The sequence below is a fragment of the Eptatretus burgeri genome, chromosome 1 (genome assembly GCF_056783735.1).
Source record: "Eptatretus burgeri isolate ZD-2024b chromosome 1, Ebu_testis_v1, whole genome shotgun sequence".
Taxonomy (NCBI): domain Eukaryota; kingdom Metazoa; phylum Chordata; class Myxini; order Myxiniformes; family Myxinidae; genus Eptatretus; species Eptatretus burgeri.
In genome coordinates, this window is record NC_140961.1 from 136,243,012 (window position 1) to 136,260,626 (window position 17,615).

General features: G+C 48.3%; 1 protein-coding gene across 6 annotated transcripts in view; it reads right to left on the reverse strand.

Moving 5' to 3' along the window:
• The window catches only part of LOC147035510 (helicase senataxin-like), a 442,380-nt gene that overhangs the window by 390,016 nt on the left and 34,749 nt on the right, over positions 1 to 17,615 (reverse strand). The gene's annotated exons all lie outside the window — the stretch shown is intronic.

The window sequence follows — 17,615 nt, forward strand, 5'->3', positions numbered from 1 at the left end:
ATTCCAGCAGTGTGTGTGTGTGTGTGTGTGTGTGTGTGTGTGTGTGTTTGTGTGTGTGTGTGTGTGTGTGTGTGTGTGTGTGTGTGTGTGTGTGTGTGTGTGTGTGTGTGTGTGTGTGTGTGTGTGTGTGTGTGTGTGTGTGTGTGTGTGTCCGCTGTTTCTCGACAACCGCTGGTCCGATCTAATTGAAACTTGCCAGGTATAATGCTGGGGACCTGAGGATGTGCTTTTTTCAAGGTTTGAAAATTAATCGGAGAAGTGCTTCCCAAGTTATGGCCATTTATTTACCAAACCAATGGGAAGACACGTTGTTGCGTGGGCGTGGCCGATGGGGAAGGGAAGTTCAGCCGCGTTCCCCATTACGAGTTACAACGTATGGACTTCCGGAGAGTGATGACTTCGTGTATTCTCATAATTTCTCGATTTCGTATGCGCATTTATAGATAAACACAATGGCCCAATATATGATCGTTTTCATATTAGACGGTGTAGAAATTTCGGGAACATCAGAATGCTGGTATGCTCCGAACCAGGAAGTAAATTTTTTCTCTCTCTTCTCTTCTCTTTTTGTTTTTCCTTGCCACGACATTGCGAAAAGGTAAAATACCTTGGCGCTAATTGAATAATTGGGTATTAAAAATAAATTGCGAATAATCGTAACTGCAAATAATATCGAACTTCCGGGTCAGGCACGTACGGGCACGTGAGAGCGAAGAAACGGTCTGTGTGGTTTATTTATTTATTATTATTATTTTATTTTTTTTTTTTACGGGCACGTACTAGTATATATATATATACATACAGTCATGCGCCGCTTAAGGCCCAGTCACACCTTGACGTTTTAGCCAGCTTATGCCGATTTTTGAAAAATTTGTCTAAAACAATGGCACACGTCAAATACGTTATGGGTAAGTTTTGGAAACATTGAGAGCACACTGAAAAGCACTGCCATACGTCGTAGTATGCTGGCTTTAATCGTTGTACTTTGCAGTTGTCCTCAAATTTTAGCATGCTTGAAATTTCACGACTTATGCCAGCGTATGACTCACAAGTTCCGCTACGCTGGCCATAAGTTGTAGGCACGTTATGCGATCGTTGACACACGTTACTTGTAAGTTAATCATAAGTCGAAACATGTCGAAGTAATGTTTAGCGTACCGAAACTTATTTCTAACCTATGAGTAACGTCCACACACGTTACTTGTAAGTTACTCATAAGTCGAAACACGTCAAGGTAATGGTTAGCGTCAGTGTTCCAGACTCCCTGGTTGTTTTTTTTTTGTTTTTTTTCGGTATGACGGTGATGTTGACACATCGATTTCCAGTGCGGTTACTATTTAAATCGTTGAGCGGCAGCCTATTAATTATATTATATTATAACTGCACTAGAAATCGAAGTGTCAACATCACCGTCATACCGAAAAAAAACAAAAAAAACAGGGAGTCTGGAACACTGATGCTAACCAATTACCTCGACGTGTTTCGACTTCTGAGTAACTTACAAGTAACGTTTGTCGATGTGTGCCAACGATCGCATATCGTGCGTACAACTTATTCAAATTGCATGCGGAATGTGTGAGACATACGGCAAGTACGTCGTAAAATTTTTAACACATTTAAAATTTCAAGACTTACTCCACTTACGTATGATATGATAGCGTACTTTAGATATATGATAACGACGTATGATAGCGCACTTTAGCGTTCTATTCACGTATACCAAACTTACCCATACCGTATTCGACGTGCGCCAGTGTTTTAGATGCATTTTTCAGAGGTTGGCATACGCTGGCAAGATCGCCAAGGTGTGACTGCGATGTTGACACTTCCATTTCTCCGGCGGTTATGATTTGAATCGTTGTGCAGCAGCCTTTTAATAGGCTACGCCACGTGATCGTCGGCGATACGTGCAGCGCGCTATGCATAAGTTAGACTATCGTTGGGCATAGGTTTTGAATGCCGACAACAGGCTAAGCATTCATTGGTATAAGTTATCAATAAGACAACGAAACGTTGTGTGTCCATTACTATGTTATTCATACGACCAACTCGTTATGAATACGTCCGAATCTTTTCAAAAAAAAACATCAAAAGTTCAGCGTAAGCCAGCGTTTTACATACATTTTGATACGTTGCCATTGCTGGCTGAAACGTCAAGGTGTGACTGGGCCTTTAACGACGTTCTGGGCAACGACGGATCGCATATACGACTGATCTGCCAGCTCTGGAAAAAAAAAATGTAGGTGAAACATTCCTATCACCGAGTGATGTAGCCGACGTAGCGCTGCCAGTCGTATAAAAATAGCACGTACAATTATGTACACTGTACAATACATAATACTCGATAATGATAATAAACAACGATGTTACTGGTTTATGTATTTACTATACTGTACTTTTTATCGTTGTTTTAGAGTGTACCCTTTCTACTTGTATTAAAAAAAAAGTTTACTGTAAAACAGCATGCCGTGTCACGCAGCATTGTTCTACTGCACATCTCGTGTTTACCGCGTCTCTTGATTGCATCATTTTTACGTGTGCTCGATTTAAGCACGTGTTGTTTTGTTCATCATGGACCTAAAGCGTACAAAATCGACTGCTGATATTGCCAGTAAGAGGTCACATCGAGTGATTGACCTGGAAACCATATAGCTATACCATCTAGCCTGCAGCTATACCATATAGCCTGAGGGAGGTCCATATAGCCTAGGTGTCTAGGTTTATGTAAGTACGATGTTCTAAAACGATGTTCGAAAACGAAAATAGGCTATACCATATAGCCTAGGTTTGTGTAAGTACGATGTTCGAAAACGATGTTCGAAAACGATGTTCGAAAACGAAAAAAAAAAAAAATGATGTTTGCACAACGACGATGTCGCTTAGGCCTAAGTCACATTTGCTCTACGGCGAGGATACGGCGGCCGTACGCCCTCTGAATTGACACAAACGTGCGGCGGCCGCAGAGTTTCTGAAGTGGCTTTAGGGTAGCCCTACGCCATTTGGCTATATTTTACAGGCCGTAAGGTCGCCGTGGAATTATAACGAGGAGTTATAACTTTTTTCATTTCTACATTCGCCGTAGCAATTCGACAAGCCGAAACAAAAGAACTGGTAAAAATAAATAAATAAATAAATAAATAACCCCCACTCGTTACCGTCCGTCTGGCCGCACGTTCGGCTTAGGGTCGCCCCTGCGGTCGCCTTGTGGGCACCTTTCATCTGCCTTGAAAAATTCTATGGCCGCCGCAGGAACGCCCTAAGGTCACCGTGCGACATCAAATCAAAGACCGTACGGCACCCCCACGTTTTCTGTCTCCGCAATTTATAAATACGCCGTGCGGCTCCCCGCAAAATAAAAACATACGTGACTGCTACATTGTGTTACCGTGGAAATACTGCGGCCGCCGTGGCAAATGTGACCGAGGCCTTAACGACGCGTTTCTCAGAACGTAACCCCGTCGTTAAGTGGTGCATGACTGTATATATATTGTTACGAATTTGGAAGCCTTGTGCATACAGACAGAAAGCAGTCCCTGTAGCTTAGTTATTTCAAGAAGTATGTGTTTATAGTTGGAATCCCTCCTTCTGTGTAATGGGAATTTTGTGTGTGCTGAGAGTTATTTTATAGTTAGGTTATTTAAATCTCCACATTCCCTCCACTTGCGCCAAGTGTCTTTCAGCGCTTGCGCCCTCGCCTCGTGGCCGTAGCATACGAGGCAAGGTCCTCGCGTGCTTGATTAGACTTCCTTGAATTGGTCTGCATTCCAACATATCGTCGTTTCTCCAGCAAAAGGGGTACAGACACACGTAGAGGGGGTGGGGTTTTCCCAGACTCGACCATAACCCCGCCCAGAAAGGGCAGATCCATGGAGGTCCCTGTCCAATCAGGGCGATCAGCGCGTCAGCTCCACCAAGGCCCCGTCCCGCTTAGAGTGGTCGATAAAGGACGACGCGACCCTCAGTGTGTGGATGTGTGGAGAGTTATTGTGCTCGTTCGAGTTCGGAGAGTTCAAAGTTTAGAAAGTTCTTGCGTGTCCTTAAGAGTTCTTGAGAGTTTTTTGGAGGGAGCAGTTCTTGGAAGGCAGTTTGGGTGCGCTGTCCTCATTCTACAAGGAGCGACGCTGGATCCGCTATTCAGCATCCAAGCTCCCACGAACCACGGGACCCACACGTGCAGTCGTGGGCCAAGCTGCACGAACGCGGTCAAGTACCCCGACAGATCTCTGACCACCAGCTCGACTATCTCCTTGGCTGCGAAGGTCGAATAAAGACCAATTGGGTCCTCTTTTTCTTTTGGGTGTGTGTCTGTATGTGGCACCATCCTATAGGTAAAACTAAGTATTTATGATCATTGTAAATATTTGCTTGCATAAAGTCGTGAATAAGTCTAGACTTCGTCCCTTTCTTTTATTCCTGTAAATAAAATAATTGTTGAAATGTTCCAGATTGTTTCTGTCCTTTCTTTGATTGACCCAGCATGGTCCGGACTTGAGAATTAGTGAGGCCGTTTAGTCCGGTAAATTGTTAATTTGGACAGACGGATCTTGGTAATCCCCACTCGGTTTACACCCGGATCGGGCTCGGTAAACGGTCCGTTCCGCCCGAGGTCTGTCGAGGGTGTGGTTTTCCCCGGTAGTTGGACGACGTGGGTATTTAGGTATTTTTAAATTAGGCAATTAACTACCCCACTGCGTCAAAATATTGGCGACCACGGTCCGCTAAGGGACCCGTGAACTTTCGGAATTGTCCGAGAGTCACGACCTAAATTCCGGGTGTTCGGTGGGAGACGACTCCACTGCTCCACCTAGTGGTCGTTTATCGCCGCCAAATCCCAGCCCACAACAATATATATATATATATATATATATATATATATATATATATATATATATATATATATATATATATATATATATATACACAAATATACACAAATATATACATCGACATATACATATTGTTTCGGATCTGGAAACCATATGCATTCAACATAGATCTCCTAAAAGTCAGTTATGTCATTCAGTATGTGTGTAGTCAGATCCCCTTCCTTTTTTCTAGTGGGAGAATCAGAGGCATGTGCTGCGATTTCTTTTAGTTAGGTTATTACATTTAACAAGCCATCGAACAACCATCCCATCCCCCGTCACGATCCACCGCCAACCGGCTGCCTACTCACACCCTGACGTGCGAGGCGGGATCTCGCGGTTCCAGTTTCTCGGCTTCCACAAATGTTGTAACTCTTTCACGACGACCTTTGCAAACATTGATACTGTTGCTTGACAAGTATGAACCCGCGTAGAAGAGTGGGTGGGGTTTCCCAGCAGGGGCCAAAATCCCGCCCAGAAAGGGTGAACCCATAGGAGCCTGTCCAAACAGGGCAGGGAGTGACGTCTGTTCGAGCGAGCCCCGCCCCGTTGAGGGAGGTCCATAAATTCCCGAGCACTCTCTGAGGCAGGGGTTTGTTACGAAGGTTGTTCTGAGGTTTTTGACAGGATTGTGGTAGTTGAGAGTCGAATGAGGAAGAAGGGTCTTGGAGGAAGTTCTCCACAGGTTTCTGACAAGGTTTTGGATAGGGCTCTTAGGGTTGTTGTAGAGCGTGCAGTTCTTTTGAAGTGGAGGGTTGAGCAGAAGGTCGTGAAGGTGGCGAACGTGTCCCTGCTGGCCCTCCACAAGGAAAGGAAAGAGTGACCCTGACCCCCCTCCGTGGACCACGCTATTCACCACCCGAGCTCCGCCACAAACCATGAGTCCCACACCTGCGACGTTCTGGGAACCGCATCCCTCCACAGCAATAGCAACCATCATACAGCGGTCCCTAGACAGTTATCCCATGAATATACATTCAGATAGTCCCTTCCCTTTTGTTTAGCAGGACAACGGGACAGTGCATTGTGTGGATCTCATAGTTAGGTCTGATAATAACTCCATCTTAATCTCGGATGCATCCGCCGAGTCATCATCGTATATCCCCATCTTCATTCAGACTCTTTTCCTCTTCTTCCTGAAATAAATCAACCACACTCAGACAGCCACCTTTAGAAACTGCAGCCACACCCTCAACACATGCATCCTTGCTGAGGCCAACAACTGCAACAAGTGCTGCGGCCGGTGGAGGGGAATATAAAGCCGCAACAACACCACACAAGCATCGACAGTGCAGCTGCAAGGATACAGCAATATCCTCGAACGAACCTCTGCCACAAGCTCGAGATGATCGTCTGACATTTCCAATGATCTGGGATGAGATTGCTGGTTGCATTGAAAAGGCATACGAACGAATATCTCCAAAAGAGGCTGCACAGATGTTGTTTTTCACAACACAGAAACAAATGACCCGATATCGGCGAGAGTGTGGCTGGCAGCTTGGTGACAATAACCAGAGGCCAATAATATAAAAACAATAACCACGCCACTTGATGCAGGACACAAGTGTGCAATATATGGGCAGCGCATTCTTTTCAACTCATTTCTGGATTTAATTACATCAGCATCCTCTTTTCACTCCATTTCTCCATCTGATACTTATGTCTATATTATTTTTCATTCCAAACCTCCATCGAAATATTATATCCGATCGTTCCCCTCAATTCCTGACACAGATCTGGGTTGGCCCCGCGCACACGATAGCAGAATCGGGCGAACGTGAGCGCAAGCCATGTGCTTAATGGCAGATCCGGGCGTAGTACACGGAATATGTTCGATGGCAGACGGGCCCCGTGCACCACTCGCGACACGTTATCATACAGAGCAGGGCACGAAAGGCACACATCTTACCATCTGTGCATGGGTTTGCCATAACATCGTACCATCGATCCTTGCTGGCGGCCGCAGGTGTTTCCCACAGACGGGGACGTCTTCTCGCCTCTCCGGTCGGCGAAGCCACGATCAGGCAGGGGCGTGCTGTGCAGTTCGGATCGCTCAGGCCGCATGGTGCATCGCGGAGCAGGAATTGAACAGCACTAATCGGGGGTGCCCGGGCGGGCATGCAGGGCCGCCACGACCCTCAGTCGGTCGACGGGGCACGGTCCAGGAGATCGGTGCAAGGCAATTCATGTCACGGAGTTCGGTGCGGGGCGATCAATATCATGGGGCTTGGAGCGAGACGATTCCGCAGCTTGGAGTTATCTTGCCGGAAGTGGAGTGGAGCCGCTTCCGGCCATCACGGCCAGGCTACGCAGTGGTCTGGGCGCAGAGTGGCTGATTAGGGTGACGACATCGCTTTGGGTAATGCCCCCACCCTGCACCCCAGGGTCTATAAAGGACAGGTGGCGAGGCCGTCATAGTTCCGGTTTTGGTGTCTTGCCCATCGCTTCTGTCGGCTGGTCCCGTTCTCTGCCTGGCCGAGGATCGATCGGTCTGCCCATCTGCTAACTCGGCCTTCTTCACCCACCCGTTTTCGCCACTCGCTCTTGACTCCGCCTCCTCCTCCCGCACTTCTTCACCCACACGTCGCTGACTCTAACCATCCACCTGGTCCTGTCTACCACTCTACCGACTCGATCTCGACTCCGCCTTCTCCACCCATTCGGCTAACGACTCCGCATTCTCCACCCAAAGTCCCTCCTTCACGCCAGATGGTCACGTCTCGTTCTCTGGACAGATGCTAGCTGAACGAAGCAATGGACGACGCGCCAGCTGTCAGGGAGGTATCACCCAGCGGAGCCTCCCACCAAAACGTATTGTTGGCGCGATCGGGCAATAGTGCAAGGTATCGAGAGACCGTTAGCCTCATCTCCTCTTCATCGGGGTGTGTGTGTATGTGTATGTGTATGTGTATGTGTATGTGTATGTGTATGTGTATGTGTATGTGTATGTGTATGTGTATGTGTATGTGTATGTGTATGTGTATGTGTATGTGTATGTGTGTGTGTGTGTATGTGTATGTGTGTGTGTGTGTGTGTGTGTATGTGTGTATGTGTGTGTGTGTGTGTGTGTGTGTATGTGTGTGTGTGTGTGTGTGTGTGTGTGTGTGTGTGTGTGTGTGTGTGTGTGTGTGTGTGTGTGTGTGTGTGTGTGTGTGTGTGTGTGTGTGTGTGTGTGTGTGTGTGTGTGTGTGTGTGTGTGTGTGTGTGTGTGTGTGTGTGTGTGTGTGTGTGTGTGTGTGTGTGTGTGTGTGTGTGTGTGTGTGTTTGCCCTGGTGCCTGTCCTCGATTAAGTTAAGATTGTACAATAATTATATCGGGATAACTCTGCTCTGCGTCTGCGTTTGTAAGTTGCTTGTATATTGCCGCACCTCACATTTGTTCCTATCCCTGCATTACAAACAATAAAACTATTCACTGTGCCACATATCTTTCCTCGCCTGCTAGTAAATAAATTTTCAGAAATGTTCCCAGCTCGTTTTTGTCTGTTCTTTCATTGATCCAGCATGGTCCGAATCCGAGCTTAGCCGAGACTTTATTCCTAACGATCCGTTCCTTTTAGCCGGTACGTCCTTGGCAGTGTCGCTCGGCTGCATCCGGTCCGGTAAAGTGATCCAGTTCGGACAAGGCATCCCAAGGGCGTGTTCCCCGGAAATCAAATCACGTGATTGATCAGGTAACCCGGTTAACCCATACACGGGAGGACCCTAGGTCACGCGGTTGAGTTATTGGCGTTCACGGTCGGTTCGCGATCCGCCGCGTCATGGAATTATCCGTGTGCGACGGCCTGCAATTCCGGGAAGTCTGGTGGGAACCTGAGATAGCTTCCTCCCCTGGTGGTCTTCTCACCAGACCCCCGGCCCACAACAATATATTGTTACGGATTTCAGAATCAGGTCTGATGAATGCATCCACACATCCAGGTCCTCAGACAGTTATTTCCTTAAATGCAAGTTCAGATTAGCCCCATCCCCATGTCTAATGGGATCTTAAATGTGATGCGTTGAGAAGGGAAAAGGATAGATCCCCTCTCTTATGGGAAGCATTTTTCTTTACGACAGACGTTTACACACATTTCTTTCACGAGCTCTGAAGACCACCCCCCTTTCTTCCTCAGCAACAATCTTTCGTGAGCTCCGACGCCTGCCTTTGTTGAGAGCACACGGGTTGTCATGGTAACGGTGTGCCATTGGGGCGGGGTGAGCTTGGGGCGGACTGACCCGCGGAGACGGCCTGGAGATATAAAACTGAGCGAGAGGTACATTCTGAGGAGAAAAGCAGGAGAGAAAAAAGCGGGAGGCAAAAGAAAGCGGAGCGAAAGAAAGCCAGGGAGGGAGAAGAGAACGAAAAGTAAGCTTGAGAACTGAGCAAGAAGAGGGTGTCTGACCAGCGCCGACAACCAGATAATTCGTCCTTCCCAGTGCTTGGGCAAGCGAGCGTGGGGTGCGTGTGTGGGTGTCTGACCAGCCCTGAGACAATTCATCCTTCCCAGTGCTTGGGCAAGCGAGTGTGTGGTCCACGTGTGGGTGTCTGACCAGCGCCGAGACAATTCGTCCTCCCAGTGCTTGGGCAAGCGAGCGTGTGGAGCACGTGTGGGTGCCTGAACAGCGCCAACGAGACAATTCATCCTTCCCAGTGGATAGCATCATCAGCAAGCGAGCGTGTGGTGCGCGTGTGGGTGTGAACAGCACCGCCAACAAGTGAGGCACGGGTCGGTCACCAACAACACCAGGGTCTAAACCCGCGACGGACGATCCCCGTGCCCTCCAGACGTCGACTGGCATTCAAGGCTGTTCGCGAGAGGGGGCATGGTGGGGTTGGGTGCTGGTGACGGACGTGACACGCACGCAAGCATTTCAGAACGTTTGCTTCACGGACGACTTTCTGGTGAGCGAGACGATTCTTCCCCACCCCCCTCCCTCTGAATGATCTGTCTGTGTTTAGCTGTAAGTCAACCCCCGATAAGCATCTGCTCTTTGTCTCTTTCCTGGCATTTTGATTGATTTTGCTTTGAAATTCATTCTTTATATACCTCAGCAAATAAAAAGTTCTTTTTATTATTAATAAATTATTTGTCGATTTCCAACCCGTCAGTGCTTGCCCTTTCCTTCCATTGGTCTGGCATTGTCCGAACCGAGATAGACTGAGGTAATTACCACAGATTTCACCAAAAATCGTCGGCACGTACCAGCGGTTAAAACGCTCGGCCGCCCTAATTAAAATCTCATCAAGATAACATTGGTGCTTTGCCGAGGGCATGCTCCCCGCTCAGGTAACCACGTGACCTCCATTTAAATGGAATAATTAGACGGTGGACACTGGAACTCGTGGGTGACTGGGTGGCGTTCGTGGTTCGAAAACAACCCACCGTAATGCAGCATTAATTGTGAGCGGTGGCCCTCGATCCTGCTCAACCGAGGACAACCGGGGATTAATCCCCCTGAGTGACAAGCTGGTGTCTCGTACCCGTGGCCACAACAATATTGTTACGTTTGAGGGGGGGGTATGCATTCAAAGGGTAATTAGGATGTTTAATTAGGTATGCCATGCTGTTTGAGTGTACCAGGATCTCGATGTAATAAGTAGCAATTCAGTGGTGATAAGTTGTCTAGTAAATGTTCATTTCTTCAAGGGGGAAATGATAATTGTCACGTAATTAGATAGGGATACGGGATAGGGTAAGTGTGTCTGCGTAAACCCCTTTTAGTATTCTCTGGAGGCTGGCCGTGACGTCACAGGACAGTGCTGCGGATGGCTCCGCCCCGTGACCACGATTGGTGGAAGGCGACGGCGGTGGGCCAATAAAACGGCTCGATTGGAAGTGACGAGGACGGGAGGATAAAAAGGTTCTGTTCGGGGTCGAAAAGGAAGAGGAAGAAGATCGGGACAAAAAGATCGTGTTTTTTTTGGTGTGGAGGCTGTTGCGCGGAGAGCGTGCTTGTTGTTGTGCTGATTCGATCCTGTTTTTCATCGTGTCTTGGAGCCTTGCTGAGCCTCGTGCCTCACCTTGGTTGGCTCTGGGGTTCTGCTGACTCGGAGTACAGGGTCGAACGGCGGGCGGACCTGCCTCCCTCTCCTGCTCGCAACTTGGCGCCAGAACTGGTTCCCTGGTGGCTGTGAGCGGACTTGGGCCAAGACCAGGAGGTCGACAGCACTACGGTTTCTCCTGCCCCCCTGACGAGAGCAAGGCCAGCTCATCCGACGCCAATCCAGGGACAGTTGCGTCCACACCACAGTCCAGCCTGACCACCAGAAATAGCTACGGTGTGTGTGTGTGTGTGTGTGTGTGTGTGTGTGTGTGTGTGTGTGTGTGTGTGTGTGTGTGTGTGTGTGTGTGTGTGTGTGTGTGTACGTGTGTGTGTGTACTTGGCGCCTTAGAGGGTTTGAGATTTGTATATTCATTGGAATAGTCTGTTTTCCCCACGCCCGATCCCACACCATCCCGTCGAATCGCCCCAGATCCCTTTTCTTGCCGAGTCTTGTTATTTCTGGTTAATAATAAAAACAAATAAACATCATCAACTCAGTGAAAAGTGACTCGTGCCACCTTCCTCGTCCCGTTTGCGGTAGAGCGATTAGAACCGCCATGTTTGGGTTATAAATGAATAAACTGCCTCCATCGTTTCGGCTCATTCTACGTTGGCAGGACTGTTCAAGTCCCGTGGACGTCACATTGGTGTCAGGGTGTTGGATGTTCGAACCCCTCTAAATTATATTTAGTATCGGGAGAATATACCAAGATTAAAATCTCGCCACAAATTGGAATATAAAATTACTACAGAAAAGCGCGCGAGCGTGGGAAAATTTTGGCAGGATTTTTCAAATTTAAATTAATTGGTGGCAAACGGGACTTCTGCACCATGGCGGATGTGCAGATGTTTGAGGAGGAAGGCCACGTGTCTGGCAGCGAGTCGGGGGAAGAAGGGAGAGACGGGGGTAGGGCTGGAACCTCCCCCATTCCGAGCGTGGACCGTGCTTCATCGCCCGTAACGGAGCCGGCAGCGCCGGAAACCGGCACGATGACGATCTGGACAATGTTGGAACGTTTAATGAGTGCAATTACAGCACAGGGGGCAAAAATGACAGCACAGGGGGCACAAATGGCAGAAATGACGGCACAAATGGAAAATCAATTCGTGACAGAGGGCAGACATGACGGCACAGTGGGCAGAAATGACAGATCAATTGGGGGTAATGGGGCAACAGTTGGGTGCACGGATTGATTTAATGAGGGATGAATTGGGGGAAAAGATGGAGAAAATGAAAACTGAGATGCAGGAGTGTGTGGATGTTAAATTGGGAGAAATACAAAGTAAATTCGAGGATAGATTTGAGGAAACAAAGGTAGAAATTACATTGGAGGGGGAAAATATACGGAAAAAATTGGTAGATGAAATTGATGCAACGAACATTCGGGTTGATAAAGTGGATGAAAGCCTGGAACGTCATCGTGCCTGTGTGGATGCTCGTATGCAGCTGCAAGTTGAAGAGTGGGGAGAGCTGAGGAAGCAAGGGATGAATTTGGCGGAGGAGGTAAAAGGATTGGAGGCTCGTTTGGACGAACAAGATAAAATTATGAGCCAAGATGAAGTCTTGGATAAAGGCCTGGTAGAGCCGTCTTTTGTAAGTAGAGTGTCCGGGTTGGTTGAGGAGCAGCTACAAACTCGCGACGGAGCCTTGGAGGAGGTTGTGCAGGCCCAGAAGATCCTGCGGGAAGAGGTGAATCGGTCCATTCAACGTTTGGAACAGGAGGCAAAATTGACCCATGAGACCCTCACCACAAAACATCTTTGGCCACAGTGGGCTCCGAAATTGGATACGCAGCCACAAGGGTGTTTGATCCCTGGGCTGGATTCGGACAAGGGAGAAACTGAGAAGCGGGCCACCGTAAAAGTGATCCGCCTGGTAAATTTCGACGGGTCAGGGAGCGTTGAAGCTTTTCTGACGCAATTTGAGTGCATTTCCCGACTAAACGGGTGCAATGAGCAGGAACGTATAGGGAATTTGGTGGCAACGTTGCGGGGACCAGCCGCAGATGTGTTAAACGTGATCGCGGAGGGGATGTTGACCAGCTCCCACATTTGCGAGGCGTTGAGCCGTCGGTTTGGGTTCGCGGCAAACTGTGATCTGGTGCGGGCCCAGCTCCAGCACCGCAGATTAAAGCCGGGTGAGACAGTGCAGGAGCTGGCACAGGACATTTACCAATCAGTCAGGATCGCGTATCGGGACCTTACAGTGGAGGCATGGGACAGACTGGCACTAGAGAAATTTTTAGCTGCTCTTCCTGACCCTGAGGTCCGAGCGCTAGTGGAGCTACAGGATCCACCCACCGTTCACCGAGCGGCCGAGTGCGCAGCCAGGCTGGCCTCGTGGAGTCGGCCGGGTCGGGTGCCCGAGAGGCCATCGGTGACGATCCGACAGGCAGAGATTCAGGATCAGGGAGGGGGGCTGGGAGAAATTGGCATTACCCAAATGTTTCAGGAAATTTGCCAGAAACTGTCAAGTTTGATAAGGGGTAATTCGGTAGTTGATGCGCCAAAGCGGCGGGGTCCAGCCCAGCCAAAAGAGCAATTCGATTATGGCCGAGGGGGTTCGGAACCAGAAGAGACATTTCACCGATACTCACGGGGGCCTTTTATGGGGAGTTGTTTCCAGTGCGGGCGAAGAGGACACATGCAACGATATTGCCGGTACCCGGCGATAGAGGGACCCTCCAATAGACTTTTAGACTCGGAGAGGGTGAATCCTCCTGCTGAACCGCCAAGTCTATCCGAGATGCCCTTTCATAGGTCGGGTCCGGAGATCACTGTCGGGGGTCGGGGAGACTAGATTGGGCTGAGCATATACGGCCATGCTCGGCTGCTGAGATTGTGGCGGAGTGCCCCCCTTTGGTGAAAAAAGTGAATTGTGGAAAAATTGGCATGGGTTTGCAAGTGCTGCTGGGTTTTAGAGTGACAATCGGGACAGTGGGTAATTGGTAACAAAGCGGGCACAAGTGGCTGTCCAATGGCTGGTGCGTGGATCGGGTGAGAAGTGCTGTGTGAGTTGTTTTAAGTTAAGACGTGAAATGTATGGTGCACACATTGATTTTTTATTGGACATGGTGTGGTAACAGGGAAGGTCATGGTCGGCGAAGTGTTAGAAATGCAGGTGTCACATGTAAGGCCGATGGGGTGGGGGAGTCATGTGGGTTTTGTGGGTGGGGATGATGTGCTTGTCCACAGGGATTGCTGAAGCTCACGGTGAGCGTGAATTGCGACCCCCTTCAGGAGATTCACCACCTGGTGGCTAATGGTGACAGTGTCTGGAGGCAACTGGGAGAGGGTCTGGTTGGGCGACCAAGGCGGGTAGGACCTTGGCGACCCAGGAAGGCCAGAGGAGCCAGTGAGACCCCTTCCAGTGTTGTACGGGATTAGAGCTGATGGCTACCAGGGGGGAGGGAATCAAAGGGAGCGAGGCGGAGAAACGTCCGGGTTGGACTAAAGCTTACCTGTGGGCATGGTTGCACCTGAGATGCCCCCATCCTCTTGTGGTAACCCACCCCACGGCCACGACGGGATTCAGCCTGCATGATTAAAATGAGGACCATGACCTAGAAATGTGATGATGACCATGGTGTGAGTGTTGTGAAGATGTACGAGTCCCACTCTATCCCGCACAACTTGACATGTGCAGCAAGGGCATGATGTCCGCATAATTTTGGGGGAAGCAAATTTGAAAATTGGCTCCCCAGGTAACGCTGGGTCTATTAGCATCCACTGGGGGAGGCGGTCAAGTGTAAATATCCTGTGAATAGTGTCGTTAAGGCTTAGAGTAGGAATGTAAAGTATAAGTGTTGTGTTTTTGTGGAACCTTTTGTTTCCCCTCCCCAGATCACTGGAAGAGTGCTGGGCAAGAGCGATGATCCAGAGGATGGAGTGCCACTTCACTCAGTGCTCTCATGTGATAAAATTAAAAAAATAAAAAATAAAAATAAAAAAACGAATGATTGTTTAGGCGAGGATAAGGCCATAAGGGGGTAGTACATTAAGCAGGATAGGTAAGTTAGCTGCGACTCGCTGCCCATTGCCCCTCCTACTTTATTTTGTTAGGTTAATTAGGTGCGAGTCAGTAAGTGTTAAGGCTGGTACGGTAGCGCCTGTGATATACCTTGCAGGAGCTGCGGTACCAGAGGAGGGGGCAGTGTTACGTTTGAGGGGGGGGTATGCATTCTAAGGGTAATTACGATGTTTAATTAGGTATGCCATGCTGTTAGAGTGTACCAGGATCTCGATGTAATAAGTAGCAATTCAGTGGTGATAAGTTGTCTAGTAAATGTTCATTTCTTCAAGGGGGAAATGATAATTGTCACGTAATTAGATAGGGATACGGGATAGGGTAAGTGTGTCTGCGTAAACCCCTTTTAGTATTCTCTGGAGGCTGGCCGTGATGTCACAGGACATTGCTGCGGATGGCTCCGCCCCGTGATCACGATTGGCGGAAGGCGACGGCGGTGGGCCAATAAAACGGCTCGATTGGAAGTGACGAGGACGGGAGGATAAAAAGATTCTGTTCGGGGTCGAAAAGGAAGAGGAAGAAGATCGGGACAAAAGATCGTGGTTTTTTTGGTGTGGAGGCTGGTGCGCGGAGAGCGTGCTTGTTGTTGTGCTGATTCGATCCTGTTTTTCATCGTGTCTTGGAGCCTTGCTGAGCCTCGTGCCTCACCTTGGTTGGCTCTGGGGTTCTGCTGACTCGGAGTACGGGGTCGAACGGCGGGCGGACCTGCCTCCCTCTCCTGCTCGCAACTTGGCGCCAGAACTGGTTCCCTGGTGGCTGTGAGCGGACTTGGGCCAAGATCAGGAGGTCGACAGCACCACGGTTTGTCCTGCCCCCCTGACGAGAGCAAGGCCAGCTCGTCCGACGCCAATCCAGGGACAGTTGCGTCCACACCACGGTCCAGCCTGACCACCAGAAATAGCTACGGTGTGTATGTGTGTATGTATGTGTGTGTGTGTGTGTGTGTGTGTGTGTGTGTGTGTGTATGTGTATGTGTATGTGTATGTGTATGTGTATGTGTATGTGTATGTGTATGTGTATGTGTATGTGTATGTGTATGTGTATGTGTATGTGTATGTGTATGTGTATGTGTATGTGTATGTGTGTGTGTGTGTGTGTGTGTGTGTGTGTGTGTGTACTTGGCGCCTTAGAAGGTTTGAGATTTGTATATTCATTGGAATTGTCTGTGTTTTCCCCACGCCCGATCCCACACCATCCCGTCGAATCTCCCCGGATCCCTTTTCTTGCCGAGTCTTGTTATTTCTGGTTAATAATAAAAACAAATAAACATCATCAACTCAGTGAAAAGTGACCCGTTTGCGGTAGAGCGATTAGAGCCGCCATGTTTGGGTTATAAATAAATAAACCGCCTCCATCATTTCGGCTCATTCTACGTTGGTGGGACTGTTCAAGTCCCGTGGACGTCACAATATATACATTTTCAAAAATACATATACAGTCTTCTCGCGGGAGGGGGGGGGTGGGGTTGGAACTTAACCCCCGCGATAAACGGGGGATAAGTTCCAACCCCACCCCCCCCCTCCCGCGAGAAGTGAAAATCCGCGATGATTGGACGCCTCCCCCAAAAATGCCTATTTTTTTTAATAAACGCGGTGTATAAACACGATTGGGTTTGATTTATATTGAGTGCATAATAAACGCTGGGTGGTGTATAAACACGATTGGGTTTGATTTATATTGAGTGCATAATAAACGCTGGGTGGTGTATTAACACGATTGGGTTTTATTTTTATCGAGTGTTTATAAAACGCTGGGTGGTGTGTTAACACGATTGGGTTTGATTTATATCGAGTGAATATTAAACGCTGGGCGGTGTGTCAACACGATTGGGTTTGATTTATATCGAGTGATTATTAAACGCTGGGCGGTATATAAACACGATTGGGTTTGATTTATATCGAGTGAATATAAACCTTCCTCTGGCGCTTTGGTTCCTTGCCAGAAGCCTTAGAAGGTGCAAGGCGTTTGGGCGGCATCGTAGGGCTTGGAGAAAAAAAAAAACGTTCGAAAATATTCGAAGTTCAAAAGCGAAACTTTGTCTCGTGCGTTGTGTGACTGGTCGAGTGACACGCATTACAATTCATTGCTTAAATAATTTATATTTTATATATTATTACCGCGATATACCGGGGTAATCCGCTGGTACTGACGAAATCGACAACTTGACCTATGACCTTGTCTAATAAAAGCTGTCTCCAGAGAAGGTAGCGACGCAAACCAGAAGTTTCTACGATGATTCTGTACCAAACCATCAAAAATCGAATGTTTTGGATGTTTGACCTCATTGTGACCTTGACCTTTAACCGATTTTTACCAAAATCTAAACAGCGCAAGCCCTCACCATCCTGAATCACGTGGTGTAATTTGACATTGGTAGCTTCTTCCGTTCTCGAGTTATCATTTTTTGGATGTTTGACCTCACTGTAACCTTTGACCGATTTTGACCAAAATCAACTCAGCGCGAGCAATCACCCTCCTGAATCACGTGGTGTAATTTGACATTGGCAGCTTCTTCCGTTCGAGTTATCTGCACCAAACCATCAAAAAATCGAATATTTGACCTCACTGTGACTTTGACCTTTGACCGATTTTGACCAAAATCTAATCAGCACTAGCAATCACCCTCCTGAATCACGTGGTGTAATTTGACATTGGTAGCTTCTTCCATTCTCGAGTTATCGTGCCTACAAACAAACA